Raw genomic sequence first — 12,405 nt, 5'->3', positions numbered from 1 at the left:
CAATCACTTTCCATAAACTTTTTCTGAGATTTCTGTACAATGAACCAAAGACCCTGGAAAGGAAACAGTTACCACTATCAAACAAAACAAAACCCAAAATTCAAATTTTGGATAACACACAAGGTGCAATGGCTCAAAATAGGGATCACCAATAAAATATCGAGCAGGTGACTATTCATCAATCTTTTTTGGGTAACAGATTGTTTCTATTTTTAGTCAAATAGATTAAAAAAAGCCTCACTTCTCATGTTCATTACACGTGTATGCTAAAGCACCGCCCCAATGATGACCAGACACAATGGAAGTAGCAAAAAAGAAAATATTTGAAGGAGAAGATGTTGGAACAATCTACTGTGTAAATAAAATAAATTAAAATAAAATTAAACAAAATAAAATAAAAAATTTATAGAATTTATTTTGTCGAACCAAATGAAAAATAAAAGACCAAGTCGAGTGTGTGACATTCTGTCCTTAAGACGGATTGACCCCGCTATGGTACTTACAGTTATGTGGCGTCTATCTCCCAGGATACAATGATCTTAACCAATTTGTAGTAGCACTCCAAAACAAATTATACGGCGAACCAAACCTATGTTCTAACTCTCTGAAATTTATTCTAAAACTAATATGAAGAAAAATGCACCAAAGATAAAAGTTTGGACAACAAAAGAATATTTTCAGACTGTTTTTGGGATGTGAAGACTGCTGGAGCAGATCTGAATATATAGACCCGAACAAGTGCTTAATTTGAAATGAACAGATATGTTTTCAAATGAACAGGTGCATACAGGAACTGAACATATAACTGCTGGAAATGTAAATCTGTTTTAACTGTTTGAACCTGTCAAATAGTGCAGTTTCGGACTGTAACTGCTGGGCAGTTATGAGCAGTTTTATGCAGTTAATCTGTTGACTGAAATTGGTAATATATGGACAGAGAAATTAATTCAATTTTGTTGGCACAAAATTTGAATTTAATTTCATTTAAAATTCAAATAAATTTTGTCCAAAAAATTAATATTAGAATCGACCCGACCCACACCCGTGCTCGGCTCGGCTGGACAGACAGCGGCGGCGGCGACGCGCGCGCATGTGGTGGTTTGGGCTATGGTTCACTTTGTCCATAACTCCTCCCTTCTACAAACTTGAGGTGCCCCTTGAGGCCCAACCCAAGTGTTGTAGTCTAGAGCTTATATACACAAAAAAACTCTCTTAAAGTTTCAATGTGGAACAACCCATTAAAAGGAAACCCACATTTAAATCTTTAAATGTTCATTCCACGAACCCGAAAATGACGTCAAGTTCCCATTCACTCACAAATGATTTTGACGAACCGTTTTCACCGTGTGACTTGCCACGCAACAAGAAACACATCACCTCTTTGGACCTGCCCTAAACGACGTTCGAGGCCCACTCAATTTTGGGCTCAAAGTTGGCCTAAAATAAGCCTTAGAAACCAAATTTTCCAACAATCCCCCACATGAATGGAATTTGACGAAGAGAAAATGTAACAACATGATCTAATTACATAGAGTACAAAAATTGAAAATATTCTGCAAAGGATAGGCAGCTTTTGGCTTTGAACTTTCCATTGTGAGACACTATTGGATTTACTAGCTAACCAGTGAACATGATGGCTTGAACTGTTCAGCCGTTTGTGTAAACCAAGACAATAGAACTCACACAGTATATTCCCAGACACAGTTTAGTTCTCACTATTATGTTTATTTTGGCCCTGAACAACCTGGTCTTTCATGAGTGCTCTAGAGAATTATAGCCCTTCACAAATCTCATAGAACCGGCCCAGTTCACACTCATATAGGTGATTCTTATGAAGAGTATCCTGCTATACTCCACTAGGTTTACCTAGATATAAGAATCATTAAAATTTTACTTAACCTAAAACGCTGCAGACATCACTATTTCATCAAAGAAATTGGTAGGAGTTAGATTCCCCAGTGATCCTTCTGAGTCGATCACAACTCGGTTGTCCCTTTGAACTTAGATCTTGGGATCTCCAGTCAACTAGGTTGGGTTGCCGTTGTGGTAACTCTTATTTAATAGGTTTTAGTCCCATTCCCCTCGATGAATTCTCAACTAACTCTCTTGCTAACTCTTTGGTTAGTAGATTCGCTATGTTGTCTTTACACTTTACATATTCAATGGAAATAATTCCATTAGAGAGTAGTTGTCTCACGGTGTTATGTCGACGACGAATGTGTCGTGACATACCGTTATACATATGACTCTGTGCTCTACCTATTGCTGATTAACTATCACAATGTACGCATATAACAGGCACTGGTTTTGGTCATATTGGAATATCTTTAAAGAAGTGGCGAAGCCATTCTGCTTCTTTCCCAGCTTTATCTAAAGCTATGAATTCTGATTCCATAGTAGACCTAGCTATGCAAGTTTGTTTGGAAGATTTCCAAGATACAACTGCCCCACCAAGAGTAAAAACATACCCACTAGTGGACTTTGAGTTTCTAGTATTCGATATCCAATTTGCATCACAGTATCCTTCATGTACTGTTGGATATCTAATATAATTCAGCCCAATGTTACGAGTAAATCGGAGATATCTAAGAACTCTTATAATTGCTTTCTAGTGTTCTACTCCTGGGTTACTCGTATATCTACTTAATTTACTTACTGCATAAGCTATATCCGAGCGAGTGCAGTTCATCAAGTACATTAAGCTTCTAATAATTTGGGCATACTCTAATTGAGAAATACTTTCCTGCACATTCTTAGAAAGAAACAAATTAACATCTACAGGTGTTCTAGCAAGATGGTCATCATCTTTGCTGAATTTGTCAAGTATTTTCTCAATGTAATGAGATTGTGACAAAGCATATCCTTTTGATGTTTTGGTAATTTTCATACCAAAAATTACATCAGCTATGCCCATGTCCTTCATGTCAAAATGTTTATTCAACATTTTCTTGGTAGTTTTAATCATATCATTATTACTATCTATGATGAGCATATCATCTACATAAAGACATATAATGACATAACCTTTGTCTTTGTTTTTAATATAAGCACATTTGTCGCACTCATTAATTTTAAATTTATTTGACATCATTGCCTCGTCAAATTTCTCATGCCATTGCTTTGGCACTTGTTTTAAACCATATAATAATTTAATCAATTTACACATTTTCTTTTCTTTTCTTTTCCTAGAATAGAAAAACCTTCTAGTTGTTCCATGTAAATTTCTTCATCTAACTCACCATTTAAGAAAGCGATTTTCACATCCATTTGATGAATTTCTAGATTGCATAGAGATGCAATGGCAATTAGCATTCTAATGGATGTTATTCTAGTAACCGGTGAGTATGTGTCAAAGTAATCAAGACCTTCTTTTTGTCTAAAACCTTTGACCACAAGTCTTGCCTTGTATTTGTCAATTGATCCATCCACTTTCATTTTTCTTTGGAAAATTCACTTGTACCCAAGAGGTTTACAACCTGGTGGCAAATCCACCAATTACTTTGCAAAATGGATTCAACTTCACTATTGATAACTTCTTTCCATAAAGGAGCTTTAGGACTGGACATAGCCTCTTTAAAAGTTAAAGGCTCATTTTCTAATAAATATGTTAGAAAATCTAGACTAAAAGATTTTGAGGTTCTAGCACGTTTACTACGCCTAAGTTTCTCTTCTTCATTTTGATCTAGCTCTAGCTCTTGCTCTTGATCATGTTCATGTTCATGTTCTTGATCCTGACTAGTAATAGCATCATGAGATCTTTTATTACTACTAGTCTCTTGTCCAATCTTATTTGGAAATATATGTTCAAAGAATGATGCATTCCGAGACTCAATAATAATATTTACATGCATTTTGGTATGTTCTGATTTATGAATCAAAAACCGATATGCACTACTATTCTTAGCATAGCCAATGAAAATGCAATCAATGGTCTTAAAAACTATCTTAGTCTTTTTAGGACTAGGAATAGCCACTTTAGCCAAACACCCCCACACTTTTAAGTATTTGTAAGATGGTACTCTACCATGCCACATTTCATAAGGTGTTTGATTCACTTTCTTTCGGGGTACTTTATTAAGTATATAATTAGCAGAAAGTATTACTTCCCCCTACAAGTTCTAAGGTAATCCAGAACTTATTAACATGACATTCGTCATTTCTTTTAAAGTCCTACTTTTCTTTTTAGCAATTCCATTTTGCTAAGGTGAGTAAGGAGAGGTGGTTTGATAAATTATTCCATGTTCTTTACAAAATTCACCAAAAGATGATTCATATTCACCACGTCTATCACTTCTTAGTTTTTTTATTTTCTTACCAAGTTGATTTTCAACTTCATTTTTATATTGAATGAAAGTTTCCAAAGCTTCATTATTGGTTCGAATTAAATAAACATAACTATATCTAGTGTAGTCATCTATGAAAATGATAAGATATTTTTTCCCACCTCTGGTTTGAATTGATTTAAAATAAAAAATGTCACTATGAATTAATTCAAGTGGTTCCGTACTTCTTTCAATTGAATGAAAATGAGTTTTAGATAATTTTACTTCAACACAAATTTCACATTTATGATTTAAATCAATGCCAAATTGAGGTAAACATTCCATATTAATTAATCTACGTAAAGATCCATAATTAACATGTCTTAGTCTACTATGCCATAAATTTGAAGGCTCAAGCAAATAAGAAGAAGATGTATTTTTATTAATAACTGAGGGTACAACGGTCATTACATTCATTTTGAAAAGGCCATCAGACATGTAACATTTTCCTACATACATCCCATTCTTAGTAAGTACAAATTTATCACTCTCAAACACTAGCCTAAACCCATTCTTACTCAACAAAGATCCGGAAACAAGATTCTTGCGAATGTCCGGTACATGCAGCACATTGTTAAGAGTGAGTTCTTTTCCAGATGTCATCTTCAGAACAATCTTCCCTTGTCCTTCAACTTTGGAAGTTGAGGAGTTGTCCATAAAAAGTTGTTCACCATTGTCTACTGTAGAATAAGATGTGAACATCTTTTTGTCGGCACAGATATGGCGAGTAGCACCAGTGTCCACCCATCATTCTTTAGGATTTCTGACAAGATTTGCCTCAGAAACAACTGCAGAAAGATTGATGTCATCTACACCATTGGAAATATTGTCCATTTCGGTCATATGGGTTTGAGCAGGCTTCTTGCTTGTTCTTCTTTTGTTTTTGCCTTTGCTACGGCAATTTTGGCCCGATGTCCCTCTTTGTCACAGATGTAACATTTGTCATTAAACTTGTACTTTTTATTTTCCCCCCCTTTAGAGCCTTGTGATGAACTTTTTCCAGAAGACTTTCATTTCTTGGTTTTTGAAGCATGTTCCACCACATTTGCCTTAGACTCCATAAGATGCTTACCAGCCCGCTTTCAGAATTGCGGTTGTCCTCCTCAATCCTCAAACGTACAATTAATTCTTCTAAAGATATTTCTTTGCGCTTGTGTTTGAGGTAGTTTTTGAATTCCTTCCAGCCTTGTGGTAATTTCTCAATTAAGGCTGCAACTTGGAAGGATTCACTGAGAGACATGTCTTTTGTGTAAATGTCATGCAAAATGAGTTGGAGATCTTGAACTTGGCTGATCACAGTCTTAGAATCAACCATTACAAAGTCCAGGAATTTGCTAACCACAAATTTCTTTGAGCCGGCATCTTCCGTTTTGTATTTTTTCTCCAAAGACTCCCACAGTTCCTTTGCTGTCTTGATAGGACCGTAGACGTTGTATAATATGTTGTCAAGTCCATTCAAGATGTAGTTCCGGCAAAGGAAATTGACATGTTTCCAGGCATCAATCGCAGCAACCACTTGTCGGCCGGTTTCATCCTCTTTCAAAATAGGAGCATCCTCACGGAAGAAACGAGCCAGGTTTAGAGTTGTAAGATAAAACAACATTTTCTGTTGCCATCTTTTAAAATCAGTTCCTGAGAACTTCTCTGGCTTCTCACCGTGATTTACCAATACTGTCACAACATAAGAGGGGGTTGGCGCAATTGCAGCCACCACACTAGTACTTGTTTGAGCATTTGTTTCAGTAGCCATGAATTCTAAATTATAAAACAAAATTATAATTAGAATTTATACTACACAAAAAATTAATCCAAATTCACTGAATTAAATTCTGTAAAAATAAAAGAAACAAAAATGTAACTTTTATTTTTTTCAATTAATTTGGAAATAAAATAAAATTTATTTAACTAAATTAATTCCACACAGAAAATTAAATTTCTTTAACACTTCAATAATTAAAAAACTGAAATAGAATTTTAACTAATGAACACTTAGAAAATAATTTCTAAAAACCAAAATTAATTTCTAACAAAATTTCACAAATAAATTGTAACAACCCCTATCCGTAATTAGCCACTAATCCGTATTTCATGATGTTAGTGGAAGGATTAAAGTAAATTATGTGTTTATTCTGCATTTTGTATGATTTTGGCTTTCTATCTGTTACTTATAGAAATATCTGTTTGAAATTCCACTTTAATATGTAAATTGAAAGCCTTATCGGCATCCGAAACCGAAATTGACTACACTGTTATGTTATTTGGAATTTTTAGAACCCTATGGCAAATTTTATTAAAAATTGATTCAGTCTGATTCGTTAAGTTACGTTTGGCAAGCCTTATGTTCTAATTAATGTATTTTTGCAACATAGCTATATGTATGTAACCTATAAGCTCATTTGAGCTCATTTCTTTCATCTCCCTTAGTTCACAAATCTGAGAATTCATGTTAGAGAGAGAGAGAGTGTGCAATTCTATAGAGAGAGAGGTAGAGATTAAGGAGAAATTGAAGGCTTTGACTTGAGCTCATCAAAGATTGTGCTAGAACAAGAGTAATTCAAGACTCTAGGTAAGGATTTAAGACTTAATTATGACTTTTAACCATCAAGTAGATCATTTCAAGAAGAATTTGTGATCGTGTACCAGATTGGACCATAGATGTTGAATTTAGAGTTAATTCATGCATGCATGTACATTTTCTTACAAATTGAGCATGATTTCCATGAAACCTCTCTAGCATGTTTGAAATTCATCCTCATTTGGGGATATCATCAAGTTTCAAGTTGTTTTGTGGTGTTTGATCATGTTTTGAGAAGTTTGATACAAGAAAAATTCATGCATGTTGTGTTCATAAACATTCTTGAAGTTTTAGTTGAAATTAGGAACCTTTGGCAAACCCTTGGGCCATGATTTTATGAAATGACCCTAAATTCTTCATGTTTTACAAGTTTACTATGTTATCTCAAGTTTTGGGGCCTAAGAGATGTGTTTTGAAGGTTGGAATTCGAGTTTTGAGCTTCAAGGTGCAATATGAAAATTCCAAAATTTGCATCTACGCTCGAGCATGAGAGTTCACACTCGAGCGACCAAAAGTCCGCTCGAGTGTGAATTGCAAGCTCCTAGAAGTTTCATGTCTTTTACAGATCGCTCAAGCGAAGGAATGTGCGCTCGAGCGACCATTCACATTTTGCATGCCCGCTCAAGCGAGGAAAGCTACGCTCGAGCGTGGACCTTATTTTTAGAAATTTGGCCTAAGTGTTCCAAGGCATGTTTTGACATCCTCATTGCATCTTAGGCATTCCTAAGCCTTAATTAAGCCATGGTAATGAGGTTATGGATTAGAAACACATTAAGAAAAGAATGTACTAAGTTCCGAGACTGCATGTGTGTGTGTTTTAGGCAATGTGATAAGAACCAATGTAATGAAAGCTAAGCCTTAATGGCCACTTGAATGTGTAATGATAAGACATGCTTGTGTTATGTATTTTGTGATTATAGGTCAAGATTCGAGGATTGATTGACCATTGCTAGAACCACTGTGAGTAACGTTATTGTAAAGATATGTTCATATGAATTACGTTCCAAATGAAATATGATAAGTGATGATTTCTGAACTAATATCTGTTTTCGTGAACGAATATTCCAATTTGAAATCTATTATGGCATCCATAGACAGTCCCAAGTCATGGGGGACGACATGAAAATGTGGGTCCATGACATACAAGTAATTACGAGATCTCGTTAGCCACTTCATTGTGGTGATATGTGTTTAATCGGTATCCGGAACTAATTACTCTAGTCGGAAGACGTTCTGTGATGTGTTCTATGGGATGTACCATTATTATGTTCTGATATGAGAATGATTATGCTCTGGTCTGTTTCTGCTTATGATATATTCAGATTTCGTTCAGTAACCTCTTTACCTTAATGTTATTCATTGGGCTTTAGCTCATTGTGTGTATATATATGTATAGGTGAGCATTCTGGAGCCCGAGCCTGAAGGCTTTTGTCTGGATCTGTGTTCTGTTGTCAGCCAACCATTGTGCCTCATGTGGAGGTTCCCGAAGCGTCCTGTGTTTAAGTTCTGTGGTTTCTGTTTATCTAAGACTTGATTTGATGTCGTTGGCTGTATTTAAAATACTGTAATGTGTGTGGGTATAATGTATAATTGACCACCGGTTATGTATATAAAGTTTTAAATATTCTGTTTCATATAAGTCAGCACAGCTCATTGGATAACCATATTTATGTATTTGCTTCCGCTAGCCCCTTAATCTTGTTAGTCTATTCAGAGGTCTTCGGTAATCCAAGGATTACTGGTCGGTTACGATGCTAAACCTAGAGGGGCGGGTTTGGGTCGTGATATAAATATTCTGAATTGTTAATGACACCAGTATATTACTACTAGTTGTCAAAGAAAATAGACAATATATTACTACTATCTGTCAAATAGCATATAATCACTATTTGAAGACTACTGGAACAGATCTGAATATATAGACCCGAACAAGTTCTTAATTTGAAATGAACAGATATGTTTTCAAATGAACAAGTGCATACAGGAACTGAACATATAACTGCTGGAAATGTAAATCTGTTTTAAATGTTTGAACCTGTCAAACAGTGCAGTTTCGGACTGTAACTGCTAGGCAGTTATGAGCAGTTTTATGCAGTTAATCTGTTGACTGAAATTGGTAATATATGGACAGAAAAATTAATTCAATTTTGTTGGCACAAAATTTGAATTTAATTTCAATTAAAATTCAAATAAATTTTGTCCAAAAACTTAATATTAGAACTGACCCGACCCACAACCCACACCCGCGCCCGGCCCTGCCTGGCTCGGCCGGACGGCGGCGGCGCGTGCGCGCCTGTGGTGGTTTGGGCTATGGTTCACTTTGTCCATAACTCCTCCCTTCTACAAACTTGGGGTGCCTCTTAGGGCCCAACCCAAATGTTGTAGTCTAGAGCTTATATACACAAAAAAGCTCTCTTAAAGTTTCAATATGGGACAACCATTAAAAGGAAACCCACATTTAAATCTTTAAATGTCCATTTCACGAACCCGAAAATGACGTCAAGTTCCCATTCACTCACAAATGGTTTTGACAAACCGTCTTCATTGTATGACTTGCCACACGGTAAGGAACACATCACCTCTTTGGACCCGCCCCAAACGACGTTCCCGGCCCACTCAATTTTGGGCTCAAAGTTGGCCCAAAATAAGCCTTAGAAACCAAATTTTCCAACAGAAGAAAGGAAAGGAAAGGAAAAAAGAAAGAAACTCACCAATTCACTGGTCCTAACCATTCACAGAACTTCCAAGAAAGATGATCACTATGATAGTAAAGAAACCAACAATGGTCACTGTAGGAAAACTAAGAAATAATAATGAACGAATTCAACCATACCTTTCACACTTAAACCGAATACATGGATCATGTCGGTAAATCACATATCTCTATTGATGTTTTCGAATTATTCTCTACCCACACTATTCACAGTACAAAGGCAGAATGATTTATGGGAAGAGAGAATATATAATTTTTATTGTATCAAATATAGAACCCAAGTTCTGTTTATATAAGAGAGTTAAAAGATTCATAGGATAGATATATTATCCGAGATAATGTCTATCTCATATCAACAATATCTAATTAATAATTATCATTTAATATATTGACAATTCATATTAAGATTATCACATCAAAATTATCTCATATCTTGAAATATAATCTATTATTTTATTTGAATCTTTTCTAACTGGATCATGCCATAGTTGGCTTTTTGGCTTTCGAAGGTTAATAATGTAAATTGAAGTGTGCCAGCAAGGATCAATTAGTCCTTACAAAAGTTTAATTGCCAACTAATTATTAGACGATTGTATTATAGTTCTTTCAACCTTAATGAAGAGGACTTTTACTGGTAGCTTGTTTAGGAGAAATTAGTGAATAATAACAAGTCAAGAACAATTTTAGAATTTGAATTTCATTAAATAAATGAAAACTTACAATGAACTGACTCAACCTTATAGAGGTTCACATCAACAAACTACTTAACACTACTCCTAGGAAATGAAGTGCAGTTCAGGAATTGAAGTGCTGGAAATGTAAAACTAGAAAGAAAAATATGAAGTAAATGATTGGTTTCTGGATCTGAATCTAGATCTTTCAATTTGAGGCATTCTCTGCTATTTATACTCTTTAAGGGTAACCGTTGAAGTGGGATTCCAACCATCAAAATGTCCTCCCATGATTGCTAATCATGCTCTCTCACAGTCAGTTCCACTACGCCATTCTTGCAGTTAGGCTTCCCTCTTGATTTTGAATTCGAATTTATTAGTAACCGTTAGGCCATGTCTTCTTGCGTCTTCTAGCTGTTCCAATGTTGCGCGAATCCATTATTACCAATATGACCTGCCACGTGTCTGCTATTGATTAGAGACTTACATTGACTTCCTAATTTACCCTTTACACGCCATGTGCTAAGCTGTGATTGGTTTATACAAAATATGTAGCCAACATTACCCCCCACACTAATATACCCAATACTTGGTGATATTAGTGGATTCAATGAACTTTGCCCACGTCTTAGGACGTGCATGGGCTTTGTATATTCTTAGAAATACAACCGTCTTCCATCAATGAAGCACTTGAACTACATTACTGTGCTTGAACATTTTCCTATTATCTGAGTATTCGAAGGAGCTGATACAGCTCCCATGGCCAAACAAACCCTTTCTTATATCGATCGTGCATATGAAGAAGTGTTAGATAATGATGTTCGTCCTCTAAAGAATCTTCATACATTTATTGGCCATACTTAACCGCCTCCATTTATACAAGTTATGGATGCTTTCGCAAAATACCAACCTTTAGACCACAAATTTGCACAAAAAAAAAAAAAAAACCGCTGGACCAAGAATTTGCAAAAATGGATCTTGAAAGCTTTTCATCTGCTCCAAAATATGAAGCTACTTCATCTTCTTCTAGAAATACCGGCTGGGATGCCTGGCCTACACCCACTCAACCTTAAATAAGGAAATGAATTCATCATCGATTTCCTGAATTTGATGACCTCATTGCAATCCATCCATTTATGCATAGCTCTGTAGTATATCCATACGTCCTCTTCGACCGTTTTCACAGCCTTGAGGACAACTTGCTTTCGGCATGGTATACTTCCACCTTGCCGTCTAGAATAGTGCGAAGGACTTCACACCCTGTTGAAACCTTGGGAATTAGTCCTTCACTCCTAGCCAAAAAGGCAAAACTTTACTCCTCTAATTGGCTTGAATGTGTGAACAAGCCTAAGTTCCCATTTTCATTTGCATAGGACCCAACTGCGCATTTCTTATCTCTCAATCCTAATTGGATTGAGGAATTGAAGCTCACCCTCTTCGAGAGTCAGCATTTTGCTCCTTACCAGGCTCCAGTTCCTCCAACTACTTACCAACAGTACAAAGCTCAGACTCTGCTTGTTGCTTTCTCCCATTTATCCTTTGAGGTCCTTCGAGATGATATTCCTCACAAGAATTTATTATGGTCCTGTGATATCATCTCTCGAAACCACATTCTCAACCCTGTGGCCCAAGCAGAGCTTTATACTTTCTTGGATCAACTTCCTCTTCTACTCAACTGGCACACAAATGCTTCCATTACTAGTGAGTTGTTGGAGAACACCTCTGTTGCTCGTATTCAAATTTAGTATGAAGCAGAGAATCTTCTTGAAGACTATGAAGACTTCAAGAACCAAGACTCAGAGCCTAGAGAAGATGTCATTATGGGTAATGCACATGGGGAAGGAGAAATGGATGAAACAGAGAAGGGTCTTAAATAAACATAATTTGACATAAAGGCCTAGCAACTCTTCTTCCAATTAAGAGCTCATCAGTTAGATAAATCAAATTTAGATAGGATAGAAGATAGGTTAAAAAAAGAGTATGTATTTATTGAATTTTGTTGGATAAAATTTCATGATTTTGTGACTTTGTCCATTCCTTATTTTTATGAAATTGAGAACATAACTAAGTAGGTTTTCCCAATGTAAATATTACATATCAATAAAATTGAGTTCTTCAAATATC

The sequence above is a fragment of the Camellia sinensis genome, chromosome 4, assembly GCF_055761805.1.
Source record: "Camellia sinensis isolate YWXY chromosome 4, ASM5576180v1, whole genome shotgun sequence".
Lineage (NCBI taxonomy): Eukaryota > Viridiplantae > Streptophyta > Magnoliopsida > Ericales > Theaceae > Camellia > Camellia sinensis.
This window is presented reverse-complemented; position numbering follows the sequence as displayed.